At 46.2% G+C, this 13,117-nt stretch overlaps 1 protein-coding gene across 15 annotated transcripts in view; it reads right to left on the minus strand.

Annotated features, from left to right (window-relative positions):
• Nucleotides 1-13,117, minus strand: part of PKNOX2 (PBX/knotted 1 homeobox 2) — a 3,670,033-nt gene that overhangs the window by 1,974,242 nt on the left and 1,682,674 nt on the right. For all 15 annotated transcript variants that reach the window (XM_069224545.1, XM_069224549.1, XM_069224540.1 and 12 more), the window contains one exon: nucleotides 4,620-4,729. The gene's annotated coding sequence lies outside the window, so the exon portion shown is untranslated. The remainder of the gene's footprint in view (nucleotides 1-4,619; nucleotides 4,730-13,117) is intronic.

The raw sequence follows: 13,117 nt of genomic DNA on the forward strand, positions 1-13,117 counted from the left end.
TGCGGTATCACGGGATAGCCTCTATAAGCAAACATGAGAGAGGGGGGAGACAGGTTGTTGAAAATGAAATGTTTGGAGTTGAGATTCATTATGAGAATTAAAACAAAAGTACTGCATGGCCTCTATGAGGTCAAAGAAATGTACTGCCACCTTTAAGAACTTAGATTGGCATGGTTAGTTGTATCTAATAAGGCTGTTCAAGGAATATTGATTGGAATCAAAATGTGTAGACAGTAAACAATGTACATTTTAGGCCTGGGGGTAAGGTTTGGATTGGGAACATCAAGACTTTCGTGCACATGGCATGGAATGTGTGGATTATAATGTTTATACTTCTTAGAACTGTGGGACAGGACTGCAATTAGGCTTATCAAGAGCAATGTGCACATGGCATGTAAATGACTACTTTTTTTGTAAATAAGAAGGATATGGTTATTATATGGATGGAGATTGTGTGGGTGGAGAGTGTAGGGCAATGTAAGCTGATGGATATCCTCCTAATAGAGATAAGTGGTATAACTGGGATGCGAGTAACCTCTCAATAGCACGGTTTGTCAGAAGCTCTGTGATGGATGGGTGGGTACTAGACCCCTCAAAGTCGTACTGTGCCAATAATGGTCAGGGTGGCATAGGGGACCACAAGGCAATACATTCCGTGGCTCAGATTGAAGTGGATAGAAGATGCCATGCTCCTAGATGGTTTAGATACAATAGCTGTCATTTATATTTGTGCAGCCCCCGCCGAGCCTAATGGCATAATGACTCATACACAAAGTGTTGGGACCCAAAGGATAAAGTAGATACCATATAACGAAGGAAACCCAAATATATTGGGATAGTAAATAGATGCCATCCATGTGAATATAAATAAACAATTGCGAGGAAATTATTGAGTCATACCCATAAGTGGCACAAAATACGAAATATCAGAGAGAGATCAATTTGTTTTGCCTACATCAGCCTAGTCTTTAACCAAAGGCAAATTAAATGTGATGTCTTTAAATAAGGTTGTGCTCATGGGGTGTTGGTTGTACATAAACTTGGGTAATGTTGTTTCTTTTTTTTGTTATTGTAAAATTCCAAACTACATATATCATAAATCTACATAAGAGCTTGTGCTGGGATACTATAATAAGTGGACACAGAAGATGCACTCACTATCCGTGGTCAAGACTTTGTAAGCCAAAAGTTAAATGCATCAGTGATGGTTGTTTGTGGCTTTGGTTATCATTAAACATTAATACGAGATTATATTTATAATTGTTTTGTGGAAAGTATTGTACACTGCCACAACCTCCACTACTGGATATTCTCAGTCGACAAAAGGGTGGTGAATTATCACATTCAAGGACGTTGAATCAGTTGACTGACTTCTTTGGATAGATTCCCAGTTTAGCGGGAGTGACGAAGAGGAGCAAATCGGAGCGACACAGGGGCTCATAATGAGTACGGAACTTCCAACCGGGAGGCTACACCCCACAGGCTACCTCCCGCTCGCCCCATTAGGAGTTTCCTGCTAGGTCAGCAGGTGGAACCCCGAGTTTCTGCCCGCTGACCGAGCGGGAAACAGCCTACTGCATTGTCTCCGGCTCGTAATCGAACCGCCGGCAATGCTGTAGCGCAGGGTGCACCAGCGCACTTGCAATGTTCACTATCTGCAAAGCAGACAGTGAACATTGCAATGGTACTGGCAGGGGGGCCTGCACTGCCCATGCCAAGTGATTGGGCAGTGCAGTGGTGCCCCTGGGGCCCCCTGCGCTGTTTTCCCCCAGACTTTTCGTGGCAAGATTAAAAAGATCTTATGGATACCCCGTGAATGCTCTGTGCCTGTTTTTGACTATATATATATATATATATATATATATATATATATATATATATGTACATACACCAAAAATTGCAGTCAGCAAAGAATCCAACATTTTTATGAGGGGCTAGCAAGGATTATCACAGTCTAAGGGGCTCATTATGAGTCTAGTGGTCTTTCTTCCACCAGACTCACAGTGGAGGTCGGATTGCTGCAACTTGGGCAGTCCGACCGCCACATTACTACCCTGGTGGTTGGAGTACCAGGGGACTGCTGTCCTCACTGGGAACATGGGACCTGACAGTCCAACGACAGTTGGAGTTGTACTCAGCTGAGTTCAGCGCCGCCATGAAGATCACAACCCCACTTACTGCCATCCTTTCCATGGCGATCACACCGCCATGGAAAGGATGGCGGTCAGCCAGTGCTGGAGGACCCCTACCCAGCACCATCAGAATGCACACTCTCTGTTGTACAGACAGTGCACATTCCAAGGGTGCTGGAGGCCCCCCCTTGTGTGACAGCATTTTGGCCTCGACTCCACCTCGGTTTCCGATGGTCAGCACAGTGGAAAACTTGTAATGGGGCTGATGGAGAGACAGCCAGCTCCACAGTGGTCTCCTCACCACGGGTCTGGCGGGCCGGCGTTCGGCCCCCCAGACTCGTAATCGGGTCCTAAATGTTCTACCCATAGGGTTTGGTAACAACATACCTCTATACAGGCTTTAACACAATGTAATAATAATAAAATCTTTAAAGCTTATTGGGTTTAACGTATGCTGTTCATAGGAAATATATACCAGGCATATTCCCTTTGTCATAAATTTTAATCAGGCATACAGCTTTGATCACTGAATTGGCACCATAACCAACTCAGTCCTATTGTATTGAGCATAAGCTTTCCCACAAAGTCTGTATAAAGTTTAGGGAAATTAATTGCAAGATGGCACATACGTGTCTACCAATTACTCTAAATCTTAACACACAATTTCATTATTTTCCAAACCCTAGTCTACTAAAATAATACTTGTGTAATGATGACCACAGAACCATGAGCAATGAATAGTGATGGGTTACTTAGGGCCAGATGTAGTAAGCCTTTTGCGCCTCGCAAACGGCGAAAAACGCAGTTTGCGAGGCGCAAAAGGCTTTACGTGGTGCAGAGTCACACTTTGCGAGTCGGTACCGACTCGCAAAATGTGATTCCGACTCGCAAATAGGAAGGGGTAATCCCTTCCTATTTGCGAGCGCATCGCGATGCTGAGTTGCTTTGTGACCGCGAAAGCGGTCAAACCAACTCGCAGTTACCATCCACTTGAAGTGGATGGTAACTCATTCGCAAAAGGGAAGGGGTCCCCATGGGACCCCTTCCCCTTTGTGAATGCCCACAAAAATATTTTTTCAGAGCAGGCAGTGGTCCTATGGACCACTGCCTACTCTGAAAAAACCGAAGCCAAATGGTTTCGGAATTTTTTCTTTTTGCAGCTCATTTTCCTTTGAGGAAAACGGGCTGCAAAAAGAAAAGAAAAACTACTTTATTATAAAAAGCAGTCACGGACATGGTGGTCTGCTGTCTCCAGCAGGCCACCATCCCTGTGAGTGCCTAGAGTCGCTATGGGGTCGCAAACTGCGACCCACCTCATTAATATTCATGAGGTGGGTCTTTGCGACCCCATAGCGAGTCGCAGAAGGTGTCTGAGACACCTTTCTGTATCTCGGATTGCGAGTTGCAAATTGCGAGTCGCTATGACTCGCAAATTGCAACTCGCAATCTGATACCTACCTACATCTGCCCCTTAATTCATTGGTTAATTCTCTCCCAGTTAACTGTGCACATTTCTAGAAAGTCATAGTGAGAGAATGTGAAATCTTTTAAAGTTCTAGCATTCTCATTTTTGAGTTTTCCTGCTTATTCACTTTTAGTGAAAGACACTTTTTAATTATTGCATTTTTAACATCTGTGGATAATGGCCATGATGATTTCCCTAATTGATTTCTTTAGAAATAGTTATTCTGTCTTAATATTTGTCACTGTCCATGTAGAGTAAGAAGCTAATTGCATACAGATGACAAGCCTTTTGCTTGGACAGTGTCCATGGGTCAATTCCAAGGCTGTCTGTAGTTTGCAGACAAAGGCAGAAAGCAAGTTACAGGTCAGCACATATGGTGCATGCTGGCTACACAGTAGTGAACAATTATTTTATGTCCTGATTGTTATGTGCAAACAACCTCTCCTGATCACATATTAGCAATTCGTTTTTTGTTTCTCTTTTAAATGTATTGACTTATTAAAAATTAACTTAAATCACAATTGTCCTACATAGGTACACAAGGGTTGCCTTTGCCAATTTTTAAAGCCTTTTAATTGAGTTGGATTTATAATAATTGTATGTGAACCTGCAGTGTGGAGATATCCTGAAAGCGCACTGTGGATACCCCCTTGCTGGACATATGAGACATGTGAGGACAAACTGGAGAACACATTGAATCAGCTACAAAAGTAATCATAAAGTCTATGATAGACATGTAGTTTGGTGCATCAGTTTCAAGATGGTGCACTCCCGAACCATGTCACTATATATTCAGTTGGCTTTTCATGGCCTGGCACTATACTGAACATAAACTATTTACTGAACTCAGGCCTTTGAACTGGAGTGTTTTCACTCATATGTGTTTCAACTTGTATTACCTCCAACATACCATTCTGCTTGGCAGATCAAATATTTAATTGTGTACTGTTATAAATCAACAGTGTGTAAACAACTGCTATAACAGGGTATATATGAACAAATAACCCTTTTCTTTCAACTACCGTTTCTTCGCAGCTTTGATAAAGTCCAACAGGACGAAAAGCGCTTGAGCTGCCTTGATCGTCTTATGTAGTCAACTTTTCTTCCACGATGACTTCATAAGTGTGACTATCTGTAATGAAGAAAACATCAATTTAAATTGGTGCACCAAACTATATATCTGTCATAAAGTTCATGATCACATTTGTAACGAATCATATGTGTGCTCCAGCCTTTTTCTCATGTTTACAGTAGACTCATGGACCCAGATTTACAGAAAAGGCGTGGAACGCAGCAGACAAAAATGCTGTGCTGTATTGCATGACAGGGAGGGAGCAGGAGGGCACCATATCTACAAAGATATGACACTCTACCACTCTCCATAGCGCTGGTGCTGATTTTAGCTGCTGTACGCCACAAAAACACCTTTGCGCCATAGTGCAGGGGTGTGCGCGTGAGTCTGGCATAGGTTTTGTACTGAAGGGTACCATTCCAGTACAAAATACTATGCTTAGATACACTTTAAAACTTTTCCTACTTTGTATGTGTGCTGCACAGTGCAGCATACATACAAAGTTGGAAAAGAAAAGAGAAATGAAAACATTTCTCCTTTTAATGCCTGCTTTGAAATGGCGTTAACTTTTGCCACAAAATATCGGACTCAGACACGGCCAGTTCCACATCTACAATAACAGGAGAACTAGGTGGGCCAAAGGTCACCCCCAGATCCGCTGACGAACTTTAAGCTACACACATCCACCCTGAGGGACCGCCAGCGACGATGCTCGAAACCTGTAAACTTCCAGAGACTCTGTGGTGCCGGCGAGGCGTGGGGACAATGTGCCTCCAACAATGTATATCTTTGATATAAATACTAAGCTAAGTTATTGGGGACACCTGAGGGCGGATCGCGGTTGGCGGAGCGGTGCTGGAGGGAATAATCTTACGTCTCGAGGGGCGCCCAATGGTATTAGCAGACTAAGGGGGTCATTCCAACCTTGGCAGGCGGCTTGCGCCGCCCGCCAGGCGGAAACCGCCATTTGGCCGCCATGCGGGCAAAATTCTGCGGCCCCCATTCTGACATTCCCGCTGGGCCGGCGGGAATGAGGGCCGCAACACAGGAGCCGGCTCCGAATGGAGCTGGCGGTGTTGCGGCCATGCGATGGGTGCAGTTGCACCCGTCGCGCTTTTCACTGTCTGCTAGGCAGACAGTGAAAAGCTGGCCGGGGCCCTGTTGGGGGGCCCCAGGACACCCCTTACCGCCAGCCTCTTCCTGGCGGTGAAAACCGCCAGAAACAGGCTGGCGGTACGGGGTCAGAATCCCCAGGGCAGCGCTGCTTGCAGCGCTGCCCTGGCGGATTCTCCCTGCCGGGGCAAAAACGGCGGAAAACCGCCGGCCCCGGCGGGCCGACCGCGGCTTTACCGCCGCGGTCAGAATGCCATTTGAAGCACCGCCAGCCTGTTGGCGGTGCTTCCGTCATTCGTGACCCTGGCGGTCCAAGACCGCCAGGGTCAGAATGACCCCCTAAGTCTGCGGAAAGATGTGAGCCCCCTATAAGAGCCACATCTGGACGATATGAGAATCCCACTATGCAAATCCAACCGGATATGGGTTATTACATGTGTTTTTAAGTTTAGTAGTTTCACAATAGTTTTAAGTAGTAACGGGGATTCAATAAGGGGAGTTGGGGTTAATAGTTTAATAGAAACACATGTACCGGAATTACTCAAAGCACAAAATGAACAGCTGCACCCGCTATATTTAAATACCAGCTACAGAAAGGTAGTGACCAGGTGGGCCAACTCTAGAGCCCAGATCCTCAACACAGAAACGAACCCCCAAAGCCCCATATGATGCCTTCCAGCAACAATGCCAAAAAACAGTACATCATAGTAACATGGAATATTAGGGGCCTGGGGGCGCTGAGTAAACGGGCTAGAGTGCACGCCCGACTCAAACGACTAGGAGTGTATATTGCCATTCTACAAGAGACACACATGCTAGAGGGGGACTTACGCGACTTGCGCACGAAATGGGGAGGCCTGCTGATAGGCACAACGTACTCGGCCTTCGCGAGGGGGGTGTTGATCTGGATAGCGGCAGGAGTCCCATTTCTCTTGTCGACACACAAGATAGATCAAGGAGGGAGATATGTGGTGGTGGAGGGAAGACTAGATGGCAGACAAATAGCAGTGGTCGGCATATACGCCCCAAAGAGTGGCATCACAGGTTTTCTCACCACCCTCACTCCAACATTACTGTCCCACCCCATGGCCCTAGCCCTCTGGGGTGGTGACTTCAATAGCACCCCATCTGCAGTATTGGACAGAACTAGTGCCTATCCGAGCTCACTAACTAATAGGAAACCCACAGGTCCCCTGCAAGATTGGGCAAGCGTTATGAGACTCCACGACATATGGCGACTAGGTCACCCAGAACAAAGAGAATATTCATTTTACTCAGCACCACACAACACCCACACTAGAATAGACATAATATGGGGCACTCGGGAAATAGGGGCATTGGTTACCGAATCGGAATACTTAGCAAAGACACTGTCGGATCATGCGCCATTGAGAGTAACACTGAATTGGGGAAGGACACGTCAGGCAGTCCCCACTTGGAGGTTCCAGGTGGAGGCATTACAGGACCAAGCATTTGCTGTATCATTGGAAAAATCTATAAGCCAGTATTGGGATATAAATGCTATGTCCGCAACAACACGGGCGACAGAGTGGGATGCCCACAAAGTAGTAGCACGCGGAGTATGTATATCCACCACGTGGGGAGTGAGATGCTCTTTACAGGCAGAGATTGGCAAACCAGAGAAGGAACTCAGGGCAGCGGAAATAGCGGTAGCACTAGGGGAAATCCCCAATACTGTCCTAAAAGAAAAGCGCTCAAAATATAATGACGCAGGTAGCAGACTCCGCTGCCATGACTACAACTATTACTTAACCAGGTTGCAAACGGAAGGGGATAGATCAAGCAGAATGCTAGCATGGCTACTCCGTGAAGATAGACAGCAAGCTCTGATAGGCGCCATCCGAGTGGGCGCGCAGGATATGGCTACCACACAAGTAGAAATAAATGAGACGTTTAGGAAATACTACTCAAACTTATACACTAAATGCACCTCATGCACTGCTACACAACTCAAGGCTTTTCTCGCCGATTCCCTCCTGCCCCAACTATCACAAACAGATAGAGATATAATTGAAACCCCCATGACAATAGATGAAATAGAACTAGCCCTTGCACAGCTGCCCAGGAATAAAGCGCATGGGGCAGACGGCCTCCCTTCGGAATATTATAAAGCCTACTTATCCTGCTTGAAACCCCACCTGCTAGGAGTGTTCACAGAAGCGTGGACTAAAGAAAGCTTGCCCATATCCCAAAGGGAAGCTATGATAGCGGTACTCCCTAAACAGGGCCGGGATCCCACGGATGTCAAATCCTATAGACCACTATCGCTTCTAAACACAGACTGCAAAATATTAGGCAAAATACTAGCTAACAGACTAGCTCCCCTCATGCACTTATTGGTGCATGCAGACCAAAATGGCTTCATCCCAAGGCGCAACACCTTCCTAAATATTCGCAGACTACTGAGCATAATGGGGGACACTCCCTGTGACGCACAAGAGGAAGTGGTGCTCTCACTAGATATTGAAAAGGCCTTTGATACGCTTGAGTGGGATTTCCTACTGGCCACGATGGCTCGCATGGGAATAGGCCCCAATTATATCCGCTGGGTCCGGACACTGTATTCCAATCCAAGCGCGAGGGTGAAGACGGGAGGGGTGATCTCCGACAGCTTTTCGATCTCCCGGGGCACACAGCAGGGCTGCCCCCTATCCCTGCTATTGTTTGCCATAGCAATGGAACCGCTAGCGGCAAGAATACGTCTCATGGAACATGAATGGGGAATAATCAGGAACGGGCTACATCACACGGTCTCACTATACGCAGATGATGCCTTAATATACATCAGGAACGGCCGCGCAGTTATTCCCTCTGTAATATCCTTATTGGCTGAGTTTGGAAACCTGTCAGGCCTTGTGGTAAACTGGGAAAAGTCCTGTGCGTTTCCCCTGGTAAAGAAGGCACCCAATAATCAGGATGCACCTCAGATAGGGCGCCTAAAGTGGTGCCCGACAACATTCAAATATCTTGGGATAAACATATACCACGACACAGAAGATCTAAGAGATGGGAATCTGGGGAGGGCGCTAACCTCCATAAAAGGCTCATTGCAGTTCTGGAACAAGCTCCCGCTCTCGCTGCCCGGTAAGGTGGCGATCGCCAACATGTTGATCCTACCTAGGCTGCTATATTATTTTGCGGCCTTGCCGATAACTATTCCCAAAAGCTTCTTTAGCAATTTAAACACAGCTTTGCTGCAGCTCATCTGGGGCGGTGGCAGAGCACGGGTGGCTCTAACCACGCTGCAACGCCCGGTGGACAATGGCGGCCTGGGAGCCCCCAACTTTGAACGATACTACGCAGCTGCACAACTTCAGTGGGTCCAGAATTGGATCCACAGACCAGAGCAGGCAGAATCCACGAGCCTGGAGCCCTGGCGGAATGGGACCCCCCTGTTAAGATGGCTGACATCTAATTTCCCCAAGACGGAACAGGTCAACCCACTGCTTGCAGTTGCGCACGCGTGCTGGGATAAATTTGTGCAAAAAGGAGCGGATAAGCTTCCTTACTCCCCACACATACCACTGAACTATCTATTGGTGGGGACCGCAGCCGGAATGCGAGCTGGGCGGGCGTGGAGTGAAGCAGGAGTACAGACAGTGGGAGATTGTTTTGAAGATGGCAAGTTAATGTCATTCGAGGCTATCCAGGCCCTCACAGAGATAAGCCCCGGCCAGTTCCTGACATACCACGCTATATGCCATGAAATTAGAAAAATATGGGGGGCAGGTATCTCGGAACCGGCGATCTCCCCTGTGGTTCACCATCTTTTTCAACATAATGACCAAATAAAAATAATATCCAGCCTATACAGAACCCTCAACAAAACTCCCGAGCCACAGGTGGAGAAAGCCTGGGAGAGATGGAACGCTGTACTCCCCGCCCGATCCCACAAGTAGACTGGCCAAAAGCCTTGTCCCACGCCTGCGGCGTGTCAAGGAATCCCAGATTTAGGTACACCCAATTCAATTTCACGCATCAAACATATCTTTCCCCAGCCAGGATAAAGCGAATGTTCCCCAATTCTGAGCCAGTATGCCCTAGATGCAAAGCACCGTCAGTATCCTTCTATCACATGGTATGGGACTGCCCTAATATACAAACTGCCTGGGCGGAGGTGGTAGGGGAGATATCCGAGTTAACGGGGCTCGCGTTGACAGCAGACCCCGGTTCCTGCCTCTTGGGACTGAGAAAGAGACCAAAAAAACAAAGATACCTACACAAGTTTGTAGACCTAGCCTATTTAATGTACAAAAGATTAATAGCGATACACTGGAAAGCCCCCAAAGCTCCTGATCGTAAATCTTGGCATTCTCTAATACTACGTTGGGCTCGCACTGAATATCAGGTACTAAAAAGAATGGTGCGCGAGGGGCGACAACATACAGGGTGCACCATCTGGGAAAATCTGGTAACCAAATGGGAGGCCAAAAATGACGAGATGCCCCCATGAACCAGGGAACACATACCTGTAATAACTGCGATATAAATCTCTCAGCTTCCCCCACCACAGAGACATAACCCACAGGGCGCCCAGGCACTACAGCATATACACCTCACCCCCTACCCCCTCCTGTAGTAACAACCCACCAGCTCTCCAACACAAGATTACCAACGACGCACGGGGCTCAGCATCACCCGGGTAGCCATCCGTGCTCACCAATTTGATTGGAGCCCCCATTAGGCGGCCAGGGAACTTATACTCAGCAAAATAGGGTCCACACTGGTCACGAGCGAACACCTTAAAAGATAGATAACGAATGATAATCTCATGGCAAGTGCAGCTAGAAATGATACTGTAGAACTGGAAGTGTTCCGTGTCGTGTTTACTGGGGGGGTTTGCGATTGTTAAATGGTTTTGATATTAGATAATGCTCTGGGCGATCCTGTTGTTGAAAATTGAACAGTTTGTATTGCATATCTGAAACATAAAATCAATAAAAAATATTTTAAAAAAAAATAAACTTTTGCCACAAAATCCTGTCTACTATTGTTTGTAGAGAGGTTTTTGCATCAAAAGGCACTGGTGTTTACATGGGAACTCCTATGTACCACCCATGTGATAGGGATCAATTTTTACTAATACATTAGTGGCATAAATGTTAGCATATGGTGACTTACAAACTTTCTTTTAAAAGTCTAACAGAGAAATTAATGTGGAAATGTGAAACGCGAATGTTTAATTTATGGTGGACAATGTGGCCTCCATTCATATTTGACATCACGTTTTAACATGAAGATATTGTGCATTATTATGTGAGTGACTTAATAATCAAAATTAACATTGAATGTATAATCTTTAAGAAGAAAAGGCAGAAATTATGTATATTATGAGTAGTAAATGATCATGAATTAATCGTACCTATATTGAATTAAATTAATTTATTAACGTGAGTTACATGTGTGCAGAAAAATAAATGCACATTTAAATTGTGTTCTAATATGTCGTAAATAATATTTGCACTAAAATAATTTGCTTTGCATTTTTGATTCAAATTGTAAGGTGCACAATAGGATTTATGTATATTAATTGAATTAATGTGCATTTAGGGTTTCTTAACTGTATCAGGCCTGAAGTTTCATCCTTGCAGCAGTAGAGGAAAATTACTTGCCTATTCTGTTCCCGTTGACCTGATTTTTTCTCTAGGTTGTTGACGTGATGTTTAATGTCCTATTGTATTGAAGACGAAGAACATGTTTCAGTATTAACTATGTAGCAATATTTGTTCTAGCTGTCGAACAAGACAGGAAACTTTAATACATTGTATATGAGAATTGTTTAGCTTATCCTGTGAGTCGTGAGAAAGAGTTCTGAAGTAACAAACAACTAGAAAATATAGTATTTTGGCAGAACTGTATGAAATCATTGAAAAGACTACGGGGGTCATTTTCCCCCATGGGAATCTCCCATGGCGGCGCAGCTTGCTGCGCCGCCATGGGGGATTCTGACACCCCATACCGCCATCCTGTTCCTGGCGGGTCGCCCGCCAGGAACAGGATGGCGGTATGGGGTGTTGTGGGGCCCCTGGCTTCCTCGTGGGGAGGGGTTTCCCGCTGGGCTGGCGGGCGGCCTTCTGGCGGTCGCCGCACGCCTGGAGGGAGCCGCCATATGGCCGCTCCGCGGTCGAAAGAACGCGGAGGCCATTCTGGCTTTCCCGCTGGGCTGGCGGGCGACCGCCAGAAGGCCGCCCGCCAGCCCAGCGGGAAACCCCTCCCCACGAGGAGGCCAGGGGCCCCACAACACCCCATACCGCCATCCTGTTCCTGGCGGGCGACCCGCCAGGAACAGGATGGCGGTATGGGGTGTCAGAATCCCCCATGGCGGCGCAGCTCCCAGGGCAGCGGAAAACCGGCAGGAGACCGCCGGTTTTCCTTGTCTGACCGCGGCCAAACCACCGCGGTCAGAATGCCCAGGTTGGCGGTGCTCCCGCATCCCCGGCCCCGGCGGTCACAATGACCCCCTACATGCTTTCTCTGAGAAAATCCAAAATAGTTGCAAACTTGATGGTGTCAACGGCTACCATTGGATACCAAATCTTGTGCATAAGATGAGCCCACCTGCAGGACCAATCAAGAAGCCCATGGATATTTCTAATTAGTGAGAGCCTTTGAAACTTTGAGTTAGTCCGTCTAGAACTCTACTAGAGCCAGTCTCAATGCGCAGATAATCCCAGACGGGGTGCTGCTCTCTGTTTCTTCAAAATCCCTCTAACCTTTAGCTATCTTCTGATGAATAAAGTCATACTTTATTTGCCCCATTTGCTTATGATGTTCGGTACTAACATGCCCAATCAATTCTGAACTGCTGACCTGTCCTATGTGCAGCCCGTGTTCCGCACCGTCCTGATGCTGCTGTTTACTAATGTTACAAGAAGGTGGACGCTTTTCTGATGAAACTATCGTGTTGTCTGTCCAGTGAGGAGAGGTACAGAGAATATACTAAATGCGGTTTCTTGTTTCCTTTTCAGCTTACATAATTACACCAGCATATTTTTAGAGAGTTTCACTAGTTTAATGATTCTTGTTTTTTTCCAGCTTACATAATTACACCAGCATATTTTTAGAGAGTTGTCCTAGTTAGATGATTTTTCCAAATTCTTTTTTTCTTTTCTCTTTTTTGCTTTTGCCCACATGTGTTAGTCTGTTCCCACACATGCAAATCCAAATTCATGTTAGAGATAAGAATTGCCCAGCTCTGTAATTGACTGTTGAAAATTGTATTTTGATGATTTACTGATGTTAACATCATGTGCTTTGAAATCTGAAATGAATGTGCATATTGTGGTTTTGCTGAACTAGGTGATTCTTCTGGAG

This window comes from Pleurodeles waltl, chromosome 3_1, assembly GCF_031143425.1.
Source record: "Pleurodeles waltl isolate 20211129_DDA chromosome 3_1, aPleWal1.hap1.20221129, whole genome shotgun sequence".
In the NCBI taxonomy this organism is placed as follows: domain Eukaryota; kingdom Metazoa; phylum Chordata; class Amphibia; order Caudata; family Salamandridae; genus Pleurodeles; species Pleurodeles waltl.